The sequence below is a fragment of the Cupressus sempervirens genome, chromosome 11, assembly GCF_028749045.1.
Source record: "Cupressus sempervirens isolate cs-2001-9-10 chromosome 11, ASM2874904v1, whole genome shotgun sequence".
Lineage (NCBI taxonomy): Eukaryota > Viridiplantae > Streptophyta > Pinopsida > Cupressales > Cupressaceae > Cupressus > Cupressus sempervirens.
The window spans coordinates 474,636,366-474,653,571 of record NC_143128.1 but is presented as its reverse complement, the minus strand read 5'-3'; the positions used below and the strand labels follow the sequence as shown (position 1 = coordinate 474,653,571).

The 17,206-nt window shown below is 37.1% G+C and overlaps 1 protein-coding gene across 9 annotated transcripts in view; it reads right to left on the bottom strand.

Moving 5' to 3' along the window:
* The window catches only part of LOC149530434 (FKBP12-interacting protein of 37 kDa-like), a 242,883-nt gene that overhangs the window by 184,527 nt on the left and 41,150 nt on the right, over positions 1 to 17,206 (bottom strand). The window lies entirely within an intron of this gene.

The window sequence follows — 17,206 nt, the reverse complement described above, 5'->3', positions numbered from 1 at the left end:
ATAAAAGGTGTGCATTTTATACACAGATTTTCTCAGGTATAGCTTTCCCCCTTTGGCAATAGAAAAGATACCATTACAGACGTTGCAAACAAAAGTCAAAATGGCACCTGTTACAAGGATAATTGACTGCTCACTATGTATTCTATGACGTATGACAAAATAAGTATAGCAAAGTGTACATACTCTACAATTCATGATCGGCAAATAAAACACAACACTAAAGCATTTGTCACCTCATTTCTGCATTGGATATAACCACCCAGAGCCCTCTCCTATATTTGCAGGATTAAGCATAAATGTGGACAAGAGAATCCTGATATCTTGTGGAAGCCTCTTTTGTGGCAATTTGATACATTTTATCTAACCATTTTAACTAGTTCTTGTCTAGTTTGAATAGCATGTGTAATGTCCCCTTTTGAGCATGACCATGACCATGATAGTGGATGGATTCAGCCTATTACTGGGTTCTTGTAGGCTAATATTGGTGATAAGAGGACCCTATTGAGGGTTATGGCTCTAACTAGTGGGACTTACTACTTATAGTAAGTCAATGGATGGTTCCGATGAGCTCAAATGAGTTAGAGGAGTTGAATGATGCTCTCAATTTTAAATTTTGGCTTCTGGTTTGGGCTCCAATTATCTTGAAGGGAGGGTCTACTTTTAGTAAGTCACTCCGTCAAGTTCATCCATCGTCCTTCTTCATCGGGATCAACAATATCATGTCAAATTTTGACTTTGATGCTTCTTAAGTCATTTTCACAAGACGAGTGAATTATGTTATTGTTTAATTAAATATGCTAAGGCTGTTATTTTTGCTAGCATTGTATATTGGTCACCTTAGTGTCATAGTTCGTTGGAACAAGGTTGACCAGTTTTAAATCTTGGGCACAAGAAACAATGACCTTGTGTGTCATATTAGAGAGGTCATTTTTGGAGCCAAAGGGAGTTAATAAATTATATTATTCAAATATGTGCCTAAGTATAATGCAAAGGGCATTTAAGTGAAAAGGGTCTTCGTTAAGCTAACTATTGGAGTGATAAGGAAGATTTGTTTTATTATTATAAAAGCAATGGCTTGTTGGAAAGGAAATCATTCTTGGATATCTTTTGTTTGCATACTATATCCACATAGTACAATTTTCCCCTCCCTTAGGCCTCAATGAACAAATGTGTCCTTTTGCATAAGGTCCTTTGTGTTAAACTGAGATCTTTTCTAGAGAATAATCTAACCTTTGATTTATCAAACCTGAAAGTGTCTATTGAATATGCTTTAGGTTTGTGAAGACTCTGAATATATTAACCTTAATCACCTAACTCCTCTAAATGCTACAATGGTGAATTGGATGGCTGCCGAATCAACTCGATGCACTTTTGTTATTGATCTGTATTTTGGCAGCCGTCGCTCTTAAATGATATATGTGCTTGAGGTCATGACCATGAAAGGTTGTGACTTCCCCATGACAAAAGTCACAGGAAGTCATGGCATTTCATGCTCGTGACTCTTTACTATAACAAAGCGGACTTAGTTTGTTAACCTTAGCCATTTGCTATCCTTAGCTGATCACCCTTAGCCGATCACATTGAACATGAATTATTAAAGACTAGTATGATTATAGACTTATATATATAATCTCAACTTTCATATAATATATGAAATCTATATCAATAATTAGGATGCTTCAATCTGAATGAAGCTATATCCTTAACACTCTCTCTTAGAAGAAAGAGGATTGAGAGCATACTCCTAGAATGTATTTTGTCTCAAACCATTATCACTATTCCTATCTAAACCAGAACTGAATTCAGTGATAAGTATTGTATCAAGAACCAACTTGTTCTGGATTATTAATCCAATGTAGTCAACCTTGATACATCCATCATTATGTATTTCTCAATTTAGAGATAAATGACAACAAGTCAAACTACTGTTATGATCATTGCCTTACATTAGTGACCTTATCTGCAAGAAAGATCGTCATCTTCCTTGCCACAACATAGCGCAATATTGCAATTTTGATTTTATTAAGTATTCAATAACAATTTTACATATTATTGAATTACAGTTTGGTTAAACCAAGTTTGTTCCTAAAGTATTCAAGTTTCAACCTTGCTAGAGGTTTGGTGAAGATGTCTGCCTTTTGTTCTTCAGTTTGATGACATTTCTGTCTACCATATCTCTTATATACTGGGTTTCCTGAGACTTGGTCACGGCACATGATTTATCCTATTCATAAGTCTAGACCAGCTTCGGACCCCAGTAACTACAGGACTATAATGATTGGACATAAATTTGCCAAACTTTATGCCACGGCTCTGAATACCATGTTATCTAGAGAGCTGGATAGGAAAGATTGTAGGGCTAAAGGACAAGCTGATTTTTGTGCTGATTATCAGACTATGGATCATATCTTCACGATGAGGGCTATTATTGAGGAGGCTAGGCATCGTTCTGAGAAAGTCTATTGTTGTTTTGTTGATTTCCGTAAGACTTTTGATTTTGTTCCTAGGATGGCCTTAGTTCAGAGACTTGGGGAGATTGGGATCTCAAATATGTTATTGACTGCTATTATGAGACTGCATGAGAAGGTGACTGATAGACTCAGGACTCCAGAGGGTTTCTCAAATCCGATTTAGAGTACTCTTGGGGTGATGTAGGGTTGTCCTCTTCCTCCTACTTTGTTCGGATTGTATATTGATGAGCTTGAGGATTTTCTTATAAACTCCTCGCATTCTAGTGATGGGTGTTATTTACATCAAGTTTTGATCTCCAATCTCCTCTTTGCTAATGATGTGGTTCTCCTGGCCTCTTCTCCTGATAGCTTACAGAGACTTCTTAATGGTCTAGCTTCTTTTTGTGATCAACGTCAACTTGTGGTCAATCTAGCTAAGACTCGGGTTATGATCTTTAACTACTTAAAGACCTCTCATCTTCATTTCTTTTTCCAAGTATAGGAGGTTGAGATCACTTCTTCATATATGTATCTCTGAGTTAAGTTTTCGGAACCCCGCTTCAGTTTGAGACCGACTATTCAATCTAGAATTACTAAGGGAAAGGGGTCTCTAGCCATGATTGAACAACAATGCTTCAGACATCATTTTCAGGACATTTCATCGAAGTTGTCCCCCTTAGACTCCTTGGTTAGACCGACCATTCTCTATGGTTTAGTGGTTTGGAGACCTTCTCTTCTTGTTTTGGATTGGGCTTCTATTGAATGTGTTCAGACATTGATTTTACGGCGCCTCATTAGATTTCATAGATTCACCCCTCACAGTATTGTCCTAGCTGAGTTTGGTGTTCATCCTTTCAAACTTGCGACCATTTTTTATTTGATCTAGTCTCTTCATCGGCTTCGTGGTTTCATGGGTTCTAATGTCAATCGTCATAGATACTCTCATCTGGCATATTGTTCTTTGGTTCAAATTACGAGATTTGATACTAGCACTAGATCTCACTGTTGGTATGCTCTGGCCACCTCTTTGTTGGGTTCAATTGGGATTGATATTGATTGTCTTCCTCCATACCAGTTCTCACTGGATGCTCCCGCTCTCTCCTCCCCTCTCAGCAGGTGTTAAATGAGTATGACAGGATATTTAGAGGCCGTATATTATCACTACTTGGTGTAATCCTCCTAGTGGATTATGCCCTAAGATGGCATTTTATGCAGAGCATTTTCTTGAGATTCAAAATGGTATTATTGTGCGTCCTGGGTATCTCTATCGGCATTGGTGTCACGCTCTTCGATCCTCCTTGGGTTCCTTCAAAATTGGTTCTCATCATCTTCGGGTCTGGAAGGATCACCATTTGGACAGGGAGGATCATATTTGTGGATTGTGTACATTGGCTGAGGTTGAGATAGAGACTCATTTCTTATTTTGTTACCCTATCTACTATGAGATTAGGGGAAATACTATTGTCTTTTCAGAGATTGTTTCTCTCTCTCTGAGTTCTGCAGATATGAGGATCAGCGGTGTCTCGCACTTTATCTTTGGGAGGTCACCCAGCTCCGTGAGCATACCCTTCAAACAGCCACATCTTAGAACCACACCTCTATTCAGCTCATCACCACCTTTTTCTCCCCCTTATCTCAGTCACGGGGCATGAAAAGGCCTTCCAGCATTACTCCTTCCAGATTTGTCAGACATTGCACCAATCTTTCTAAACAGCGGCACTCCTCCAACAGATCTCAGGGACGATCCATCACGTTGTATCGTCCACAATTATATCATTCTGTGATTGATTACTTTGTACCCAGGAAGGATTCTTAGTCCTTACCCGGTGTTTGGTCCTGTTTCTTGTTTTGTTGTTTCTTTTCTAGCACCGTTTGGTGATCTTGTTGTTGCCAGCTCTTCTTTTTGTATGCTCACTCCCATAAACCTCTTTGGTTTTTTGTTGGACATTAATATTATTATCTTATCTTATCTTATATAGTGGTAGGGAGCTCTATATGTTTAGATCTATTATGGAAAACTAGATTGACTAAGAGTTTAATACAGCTTTGACTGTCACAGTGAATTATGGTGGATTTTAATGGTTTGCCAAATAAACCATATAAAAGTTTCCTTAGCCATACTGCTTCGCATACCCCCATGGAGGCTGCCATATATTCTTCTTCTATAACTTCTGATTGTTTTCTACTAAACCAAGATATCATAGCTGGTCCCAAGCTAAAACAACACCCTGTTGTACTCTTACAATCAATAGAATAGCTTGCCCAGTCAAAATCGAAATACCCTTGAAGTTGTAGCTTAGTATTATCATACTTTAATCCAAGTCCAATGGTTCCTCTTAAATATATTAAGATATGTTTAGTAGCCATTAGATGAATCTTCTTAGGCTCAGTGACTTAATACATTTGTAGCATAGCAGATATTTGGTCAAGTGTTTACCAAGTACATAAGGGATCCAACAATTTGTCGATAGTGAGTAGGATCTACTGATTCTGAGTCTGTTGCTTCACTCTTAAGTTTATGAAGATTAGTTTCCATTGGAGTAAATAGTGACTTACAATCCATCATCCCAAATCTGATCAAAATATTTGTAGTGTACTTTTCTTGATTTAGGAAGATGTAATTTCCCTTCTATCGTACTTCTAGACCCAAAAAAATAATGTAGAAGATCTAGATCCTTCATGTCAAATTTAGCTATGAGATCATGTTTACATTTGGCTATAAGATGATCTGCACCTATTATTAACAAGTCATCAACATAAAGAACGAGAATCAAAATGTCATTATTAGATATTTTAAAATATATATTTGAACTAGCTCCATTCTTGGAGTATCCCAATTTGAGAAGATGGTTGTCTATTCTCTCATTCCAACCCCTGAGAGCTTGCTTTAATCCATAGAGAGCTTTCTTTAGTTTGCATATGTAATGCTTTTGATCATGTGTAGTGAATCCTTTTGGTTGTTCTATATATACTTCCTCTTCAATGACATCGTTCAAGAAAGTTGTCTTTACATCCATTTGATGTAGTTTCCATCCTTTGGATGTAGCAATGGCAATTATCGTTCTTACCAAAGTATAACTTGCAACTGGAGCGAAAGTTTCTTCATAATCAATTATGGCCTTTTGAGAAGAACCCCTTGCAACAAATCTTGCTTTGTGTTTTTCATGCTTCAGTCAGGTGCATACTTGATTTTAAACAACCATCTAGAGGATACAACTAATTTGTTTTTAGGTCTAGGAACAATATCCCAAACATCATTTTTGATAATAGATTGATATTCCTCTACCATTGCATCTTTCCATGCTTGACATTTTAAAGCCTCCTCTATATTAATTGGTTCTATTTTTGTGAGTTGTCAATAAAGCAACATAGCATTTTTTATTTCTTGTTTTCTTATTTTCTTTAGAGACCTCATCTGGCTCCACATTGTTTTCTTCAATCATTTTCCTTGCCCATAGTGGTCTTTTCTTGTGATTTAAAACTTCTTCATTCTGAGCATTAGATGTAAGTGTGTCTTTGTTTTCGGAAAGGCTCTCTCTCAGATTTCCTATTGAATTATCTTCTATAGTGTTATCCCTCTGATTCTCAGTACTATAATATCTTCTATGATGAACTCCCTCTGATTCTCAACTTCCTCGTCTTCTTTGTTTAAAGATGTTTTCAAGGCGAATTCTTCATCAAACTAAACATCCCTGCTGATTTAAACAGGCTTTTGTCCTGGAATATATACTTTGTATCCCTTAGTTGTTTCACTATAGCCAATGAATATACATTTCTTTCTTGAAGGTTGGAATTTAGATCTTTTCTCTTTGGGAATGTGAATGTATACAGGACAACCCAAAATTCTTCGATGACTAAGATCTGGTTTGATTCCTATGAATGCTTCTTCAAGAGTTATATTTTCTAATGTTACATGAGGGCTTCTATTTTGAATGTAAACTGTTGTGCTTCTTGCTTCGGCCCAAAAAGACATAGGGAGATTTTGACCGTGAATCATGGCTTTCGCTACTTCTATAATAGTTCTATTTTTTCTTTCTGCCACCCCATTTTGTTGAGGATTATAAGGCATTGTAGTCTCCCTCTTAATCCCAATAGAATTATTGAATTCGTTAAAGATGTCAGATGTGTATTCACCTTCGTCATTTGATCTTAGTGTTTTTATTCTCTTTACAATGTGGTTTTCAACTAGGGCTTTAAATTCTTTGAATTTTCGTAAGACTTACATTTGATTCTTTAAGTTTTAGAAAGTAGATCCAAGTTTTCCTAAAGTAATCATCAATGAAGGTTACATAGTACAATAACCGCCCGAGACAAGGTGTTGACATGGGTCCACACAAATCAGTGTGGACAAGTTCTAGTGCAATTGTTGACTTGTGTTTACTTAACGGAAAGTATCCTTTCTTATTTTTTCCTAGAGCACACCCTTTACAAATGTTAATATGATCAGTTTTGAAATTAGGTATACCTGTAGTCATTTTCCCTATCGTAGGAAGAGCACTAAAGCCAAGGTTTCCTAATCTTCTATGCCAAAGTTCATTTGACTTATGGATTTCATGATTTAGTGCTTGATGTTTTGCTTTAATGTTTAATTTATACAAACTTCCATCTTTTGATCCTATGTTGATAGTGTTCTTAATATTGGAGGTTTTAGTCCATAGTAACACTTTGTCTTCATTGAATGTGACGCAGTATCCTTGGTCTGCTAGGCCAGAAATGGAAATTAGGTTTCTTTTTATCCCTTTTACAAATAGTACATCTCTTAATAGAAGAGTTTTTCCAGATTTTATTTGTAAGGAGCAAATCCCAATTCCTTTTATTGGATGAGTAGAATTATCTCCAATTGTGACTTCTATGCAATAATCTTTGAATGTTTCAAACTGATTTCTGAATCCAGTTATGTGTCTTGAAGCTCCACTATTTATTATCCAAATATTATTACCTGCATTTAATTCACTTGACAAAGCTACATAGAATAGAGGATTTTCCACTTCATGAGAGTCCGATATGGTAGCTTGAATTTTCTTTCTTTCAGGACAACCTCTTCGGATGTGACCAAATTTATCACATCAATAGCATTGGAACTTTGGATAGATCCTTTTCTTTGTGGTATTGAGAGTTATTTCCTCTCTTTAGTTTGAATTTTCTCTTCTTCCCTTTGTTGTTGGTATGTAAGGCTTGAATCTCTCCCTCTTGATTGGTGCAGATTCCTCTAGAAATTAAACGAGATTCTTCTTGAATACACTCATTCTTGAGTTGATCAAACTTAGGAAGAGAGGGACAACTTACACATTGAATGAAAGGTTCCCATGATATAGGTAGACCTCTTAGAGCAATTAGTGTAAGTTCCTCGTCATCTACATTGTTTCCGATTGTGGAAAATTGGTCTCTTATCTCAGAGATTCTTAAGAAATAATTTGTCATAGACTCTCCTTTGTTTATTTTTATATTCAGGAGTTGATGTTTTACTGTCAGTATTTTACTCGCATTGTTTATTTCAAATGTATCTTTTATAGTTTTAAACACTTCATTTTTCAATCTTGCTATGGAAGGAAGTATGTGATCCTTTACAACATCAATTATGATCTTCTTAGCTTTATTGTTTCGTCTTTTCCAAGTTTTTTCTAATTCATCTTCAGGCATCTTAATGTCTTTTTCTATAAAAGCCTCTAATTTAAGTTCTTCAAGTAAGGCAAAGATTCAAATTTTTCATGAGGAGAAGTTTGTAGCCCCTTCCAATCGATCTTCTACTTTGGTTCCATTCACCATTTTGACTTAGATAGAGTTTTATTTCTATAAGGCCAGGGACAATCTGAATACTGATTTCTGTAAAGACAAGAACAAATCTGAATGTGATTTTTCTCTAGTTAAGCTTTGAAAACATGTTAAACTAGGATCTTTTCTAGAGAATAATCTAACCTTTGATTTATCAGACCTGAAAGTGTCTATTGAATATGCTTTAGGTTTGTGAAGTTACTAAATATATTAACCTTAATAGGCTAACTCCTCTGAATGCTACAATGGTGAATTAGATGGCTGTTGAATCAACTCGATGCACTTTTGATATTGATATGTATCTTTGGCAGCCATTGGTCTTAAATGATATATGTGCTTGAGGGTCCCAACCATGAAAGATCATGACTTCCCCCATGACAAAAGTCATGGGAAGTCACAGCCTTTCATGGTCATGACTCTTTACTATAGCAAATAGTAGACTTTGTTTGTTAACCTTAGCTGTTTGCTATCCTTAGCCAATCACATTGAAAATGAATTACTAAAGACTAATATGATTATAAACATTTATATATGTGTGTGTGTGTGTGTGTCTTATCTCAACTTTCAAATTATATACGAAATCCATATCAATAATCAGGATGCTTCAATCTGAATGAAGGTATATCCTTAACACTTTGAATGCACCAAAAGAAAAGTTGTCTTCCTCTCAAATCCTCTAGTGTTGGCTCATCAATTTTCCCAGCTGATTTTCCTTTTTCATCAATAACTAGTGGGTGTTCCTCATCTATAGGTGGAAAGGTAGAAAGCTTTGAAACAAACTTGCCTCGATATGTGGATGACTCAAGATCTCTCGCCTTTTTCATTGCCTTCTGTAAAGTAGGTTGGTCCAAGGACATAACCTACCCTCAAAGTCGCTTGACCAATCCCTCCATAATAAGCATAACTCTCCTCCCCTCAGAGAGATCATATACCATCACTAAAAGCCTCTAGCCTCTATTGAGCTAGCTTTCGAAATATACCTCGAGATCCCTCCTATCAAACCGCTCCACCAATGTGTCCATGAACTCCTAATAGGAAACAATCTGATCATAATGTAGGGATACTAATCCATGGTACCATTCCATCCAAGTGCAACGCCCCAAATCTGATGGTGTCCTCCTCAGTCATGGGACACAATGCTAAATATGTATCGAGCTTATGGACCCAAGCTAGAGGTGTCACCCTGCCATTGCCATCGAAGTGGGCCAAGTTCATCTTGCTAGTTGTCTCACACAAGTTCGACTGTCTAGGCCTCTATCTCTTAGGTGTGGGCCTACCTCTAGCATGTTCCCACTTCTATGTGAGGAATCTATCAAAGTTAAGCTACTGCTTGATGGCTTGTGGAAGAGCATCCCACACTGCAAAGTGTGCCACAACATCATCTACAAAAGTCGCAAACTCAGCCTCAGTACTAAACATGTCGGCCTCCGATCTCAAAAAAGTAGGCCGCTATGGCCTATCATATGCACCAATGTGCCTTCACCTATCAATCCTATCATCAGTCCTTTAACAGTCCTCAACTCTGATACTGTCTCCAACTCTAGACATGTCATCAACCCGGGATGTGTAAACTAGAAAAATCATCTCTTGTACCTTGCTCCCTACTCCGACCTCTGGGTAGTGCAATATACTCCAGCATATCAAACAACTATATATACTTTCTAAGAATTTTTAAGATAAAATGATTACAATGCATTAAAATGGAATAGATAACTCAACTTTTCACACCAAATTATCTATACAAATCATTAGCAATACTAACAAATGCAGAAAATTATAATTATATGTATATGAAAACTCTTTACCAACAAGGTTGAAATCGTCGAAGCCTAATATAGATGTTAAAACGATGTGTTTACTCTCCGCCTATTAAAATTACAACCAACAAATTAAAATCAGACCTTGAAATTGGAACACATGCCTCGCAATTATGAATCACAACCTCTTAGTTTTTGGTGTTGCCTAATTATAAAAATGTCTGTCTATGAATACGTATAAGCTGCCCAGTATGAGAGGTTGCAGCAGTTGTGACAGTAATCATAATCGCAGACCTCTGGTAATTAACATCATAGCCGATAGATGGATCAAAACAAACTCTTTCTTCCCCAATTAATTGCAGACTCCAAAAATGTGAACGTGGTTCTAGTAAGAAGCCATGGTAGCAATGTAATGTTCCCAACTTCTACACACCAAGATGGATGCCTAAGCCACAAGAAAATCTAAATCCATAGTGAAAGGAAGAGAACTAATCAACGTCGTGAGAAAGAGAGAGCTAAGTATGGCATATGGTGTAAAGGTCGTCTGACTATCTGGAACAGAACGTATTGTGTAGGAGGGACACTAAGATGGAGCAAATGGTGGAAGTTGGCCATAGGTGGAGAGAGTGGAATAGCGTACGAGTATGGCAAGAATGTTGTATGGGGTGTCGTACGAAATGAGATAATGTATGTCTGTATGGTGCTAGTAAGGGGGTTGTGTATGGTTTCATGTTGACCAAGCCATACGGTGAGATGGAGTAGGCTGAGTACTCAACAAAGGTCGTACAGTAGTGCAACTTACAATATGTGTGGAGGGAGTATGCAAGGCGTACAGTGTAAGTCGTATGATGGCAACTGGAGGGATGGAAGTGTAAGGAGTCTATGCAAGACGTGCAAATAAATGGTCATACGAAGGGCAAGACAGTAGGACGTCACGTAAGATGGCAAGATGGCAGGATGACAAGCAGGACAGATAGATGGTAAGATGATAGGATGGCATACTGATGGATGGCAGGATGGTAGTTGGGTAGTATGAGAGGATGGAAGGATGGCAAGATGTAGAATAGGGTACCAACGACAGGATGTCATAGGGATGGCAAGATGGAATACAAATGGATGGCTAGATGGCAAGATGACATGATGACAGGATGATAGGATGACAGAATGGTGTACTAATGGCAAGAAGGCATATAGATGGTAAGATGGTAGACATATGACAAGATGGCGTACAAGTGGCACGATAATGTACCAATGGAAAGATGGCATATCTATGGCAAGATGATGGATGGATGGCACAATGGCATGCTGATGGCAAGATAACGGACAAATGACAGGATGGCGTACCAATGACAAGATGGCATACCGATGTGATGTCAAAACTTAATGCTAAGATATTCACCGAAACCACAGATATATGCCAACAAGAGAGACAAATCATAGATATATGCAATGTATCACCGAATTTATATTTGCAGACAAAGATGGTTCTCCAATTTGCCAGATTCGAGCAAAGTAATACAAAGAATGAAATAGGGTGAGGATTGAATCCCATTGAAACTGTGATAACCAAGTAGAGAAGATCTTCCACTTCTGAAATGGTGAGGTAAGAAAAACTCCAACAAGAATTCGCAATACAAATAACAAACCAAGTCACATACCAAAAACATCCTACACATCGGTCATAAATACAAAAGAATGTTGACACAACAAACACCTACAGATAATTAATAAAAATTAGGCCCCTTTATTAAATTATTAAAGGTCCATTTATAATATTATTTAAATTTTAGGACCATTAATTAATTAAGTATTTTTATTAAAATTCTGGACATTACAAATCATCATCTACCAAAGATTGCTTATCCTCAAGCAATCCGCAAACTCCAGGAACCCAAACCATGTGCAAACGTCAATAGTTGTATCTACTGAAATCTCCATGCTTCTTTAGGATCACATGTGCATAATTAGATTTAACAAAGATCAGTAGACTTCCACCAAGCTTCCACTACGCCACTCTAACATAAATATTGCTATGTCTGAAAGCACCAAGAACCCATGGGAGCCAATTATAAAACATATTGGTTCCTTGATCCAAAATCTTTATGGGATCATGTAGACCAACATCTTTTGAAATCTCATAACTCAAATAAATCTTATTGCTTCCATGATGATGGTCTTGTATCAACACGGATATAATGCCTTCATTGAATGCATCGCACTCCAACACTGTCACTATACCAGTCAGCACTCCCATAATTACTAGCATGTCAACCAACATTGCCTTTTTTACAATCAATGCCACGATCATACTAGTTGGCACTACCACAATACTTGTACCAGTCAATGCTCTCCCATCTACCAATCACCTAATCTTCCCTGATTTGCTTCAGTGAATCAACCAAAGTGGGTGTTTGCGATTCTTGACACTCTTACCAAGGATTGAAAGTGCTCACCAGTAACTTGAATGTTTCCCTTGTTCATTCATGGAGCTTTCGTTGACTTTTTAACTCTCTCAACATTTCACTCAAACCATCACTCGGTATCATTATTCGATCTGAATACCCGGCAGGCCACAGGCTCTAATACCACTATAATGTTTCCAACTTTTGTGCACCAGGGCAAATGCCTAAGTGACAAGAAAATTTGAATCTAAGTGGAAGATGTTAAGGATATTAGCAAATACAGTATTGAAACATATGCTAAGTATTTTGTAAATGATTGATATATATATGTATGTATGTATGTATGTATATGTATATATATATATATATATATATATATATATATATATATATATATATATATATATATATATATATATATATATATATATATATACATAGATATATATACATATATATATATAATTATAATTATAATTATAATTATAATGTAATTACTATTTATTTTATATTGCCGCTTCTCATTATAGATGAATTGTTATTTCATCAAAATATATATCAGTTACTTCAGAAGAACCGTTTAATGCAGATTAACTTTGTATTAAGATTACAATGGGCAATAATAACAGTGTCGCCGAATGGTTACATACCCGTCACACTGCTTGTATTGTCGGGTGACATCCTATGTTAATTGTTAATTGTTATGTTCGTTTTGAAGTCGGGTCTCTCAAATCGTGATTTATGTTATGTTAACTCTAGCTAACTAATATATATGAACCAACGTCAGTCCATATGCATGACCACGTAGGGTCATGCCCCTACTTAGTGGTACTTCAATATGTATATGTATTTACTCCTATCTCATATCTGATAAATTATATCAATAACGTGGCATACTGATCTCAAATAAAAATAATATATTATCACAGCAAGAATATCAAAAGTCTAACATTGCATAAAGAAGACACCAGTCTGCTATAACCTAGAATACACACCAAAACACTTTGATAAGTCTAAACCAACCACGATCTATTAAAACTTACATGGTTTTAGAGCCTAGTTGGTAGAGAGACTATCAAAAGTGCTACAAACATGTCAAACAACGTAAGAGTAGAAGACAGACTTGAAGGTGCTGTAAACTTTTTTCATGGAAAATTCGGATTACCACAATCCTTGAAGAACTAGAACTAGAATCCTTCATTGAATCTGATATCTGATTCCTGAAGATGAAACAGAAAAAATCACTTGGAAAAGGCGAAACAATAAAGCCAAGAAAATAATAGCAAACTTTGTAAAGGATCACATACTTCCTTTCATTTCAAATCTGAAGAAAGCCTTTGGAGTATTCACAACAATTAAAATGCATTTGAAATAAACAACTCAAGCAGATTGATTACTCTGAAGAATCAACTAATGAATACTAAAATGAATAAGGGGGAAACAATCTCATCTTATTTTGGAAGGATCTCTGAAATTAAAAATCAACTAAATTCCATTGAAAACAAAGTCGAAGATCAAGAACTCTCTATATTAGCACTTAGAGGATTAACACTATCGTGAGAAGCATTCATTCAAGTTGTCAATAGACCTTCAATTCCTTCATTTGATAAACTAAAAACTGATTGTACATCGAAAGAGTCAAGATTAATTTCTAGAGGTATTGTATCAAATCAAGAGGGAGAAAATCCAGCTCTTTTCTCAGCTCTAAATCATCAAGGGAAAAAAGGGAAATTTATGTAAAGATTATGCAAATTACTTATCTCTGAATCAGACTTTTAGTCCAGTCTTTAAATGCTTAGAATGGTCATCTAAAAATTCTGAATATTGATGAAGTTAATTCCTAATTTTATGCAGATCCAATAATGAATATTCGACTTTTGATTGTGAGGAAGTATCTCTGATATTATTTGCAGGATATAGATACTTAGAGGGCAGACATTGTTGTAGCTGTGTGTCCTTAATCTGCATCTATAACCTCCCTATATATCCTTCCTAAAGGGTATGTCCCTCAAAGGGACATAACCCTTCCTAAACTAGCACTAACTAAACTCCCTCTAAGTCGGCAATCAGAGAAGACAAATTAATAACACCTAACTATGTGTTAGTTTAGTTAAGCATCATACTATTGCTTCCTGAAAAGTCGTTGGCTCCTAGAAAGAGTTATATATAATATACTACCAGTTTAGAGATATATAATAAAAAGAGGAATTACGATCTGTACTATCAGACCTATAGGTTATCTGGTTAATATTCTTAGCACTCCCTCTTAACTTGATAATCCTACAGAGAGATAATATATCTAGCAACACCAATACAGATGAATAAGCAAGAATTATTACTCTATACTTGTCTGTTTCTTCTTAGTATGTGTTATCATAAAACACATGATACAAAGTCATATTACTAAACCTGTGATATAACAAATCACTGCTACTAGTGATATTATACAAGATAAATTTGAAGAGTAATCTCTTCATTTATCCAAGGTGTGATTTCATAGAAACTGGTATTTCTATATCACAACAAGATCCTGAGTTTTAAGATCTACCAGAATACAGGATAAACTCAGAGAATACTAAGATTCTTCCTTTATCCAATTTTTGACCCATGAACATAGCAATGTCAATATCACAATATGATCTAAAACTCATCTAGATCTTACAGTAAAATTTATTGTTTAGAACATTATTTAAGAGATCGTCATCTCTCATAATGCCTTTTATACAAGTGTTCATTATTTCAGAGATCCTCACCTCTTTAAATAATGAATACATATGGTGGAGCCCATAACAGTCAGTAGCCTGAAAAAATAAAATTATTTTATTAATAATCAAAAGAATACAAATAAATTACAACTCAACCATACCAAGTCTCCTCCTGAAATGTTCTATCTTCACTCTAGATAGAGGTTTGGTGAGTATGTCTGTTGTATGATCTGCAGTGCAAATGTATTCCAATTTTATAGAATTCCTATCTACCATATCTATTACATAATGGTAAGGAATTTCAATATGCTTGGACCTATCATGGAAAACTAGATTCACTGAGAGTTTGATGGAACTTTGATTATCACAATGAATAATCGTAGGATTCATGGCTTGCCCAAATAATCCCACAAGTAACTTCCTCAGCCAGACTGCTTCTCGAGAGGCCATCGCTACTACAATGTATTTGGAGTTTGTGGAGCTCTAAGCTACGGAAGTTTCAAATCCTTCTAGTTGCTCCAGATATACTTCTTCTGAAATCTTTCCATTTAGAAATGTTGTTTTTACATCCATTTGATGCACCTTCCATCCCTTTGATGCGGCAATTGCTAAGACTACTCTTACAGAGGTATATCTGGTGTCAGTCAACTGGATGGTTCCGGCGGTGTTTCTGTAGCCGACGGATTGGTTGTCGTCGATGTTTTGTATTTTGTAGCCGACGGGTAAATAGTTTGTAGCGGATGTAATATTGTGACCAACGGACTCCTTCGGGAAGGTTCGGCGGTAGTATTTATACCCCATCTGGGATCATTGTAAAGCATCAATCATCTACTATTGCGAATATTATGAAGCCTAATGTATGTTTTGGCATACGCTAATATAATTCTGCTATTCTGTTCCATTGTCTGTATGCGTTGATTTCTTTACCAGTACGGTAAACATTTGGCGCCATTGCCTTATGAATCTGGAAGGTGGGAGGAATGAAGATTAATGCCAAATCAGCTTAACAAAGATCGGAATAAGGTCAAGGAAAAAGATGGAACCCGTACTGCGCAAGAGAATTTAATTCTGGCACAGCAAGCCGAACATCGACGGAGATTTCAGAAGATTGCCGACGGAAACCGGAGCGCCGAAGAATTGTTGGAGGAGACTCGATAGCGGGTGGAATTGGTGGAAGAAGCACGGGAGGAGTTCTTGAATTTGTGTTCGCCGGGGGAGGAAAATTCAGACGGAAGAGCATCAACTCGCACGGCTCACAGTGCCGAGAGAGCACGAGCGTGGAGTGACCTCTTCGTCCGGAATAGACTTCCGCGAGAAACAACTTCAGAAGATCCGTCTTCTTCACCAAGGTTCGCAGCTGTCGACACCTCCGGTGTGGGAGTGCAGACAGCCGATGTGGGAGTTCAGACCGCCGGTGTGGGAGTGCAGACCACCAATGTGGGAGTTCAGACTACTGGTGTGGGAGTGCCGACCGCCAATGTGGGAGTGCAGACCTCAGGTGTGATAGTGCAAACCTCCAGTGTTCTGATGGCGGGACCCAAAGAAAAGCTGTCGAAGTTTGAAGACGATGGTACCGCCGAACCCATCCGACATTGTAAGACATGTGAGACGATCTGGCAGGCAAATGGGATCACAGATGCCAACGAATGGGTCAGGCAATTTTCGGCAACCCTACGAGGTGTGGCCATTGACTGATTTTCGGATACGGACCCACAAAAGCTTAATACCTGGGATAACATTAAAAAGGAGTTCCTGGCGGAATTTAAACTTTTGCAGGATGATAATGAAATCGTAGCAGAGATTTTCAATACCAAACAGAGGAAGCACGAAACTGTCTGCGTCTACGCTAGGAGATTAAAAGACTTAATAAACAAAATGGAAAGCAAGCCAGTGGACGGATTGCAGAAAAGATGGTTCGTGGAAGGCCTACGATCGAAATTGCAGAGGAAAATGAAAATTGTGCCACCATCATCATATGTGGATGCGTATAACAGAGCACTGGACCTGGAAAGTGAGCAGAAGACAAAAAAGAAAAAACTAGCTCCTCTGATTCTGATGACGACGAGCCTGACGGAGATGATAGCAACGACAACGAAGGTAGTAGCAAGAAGGTTCGGGCC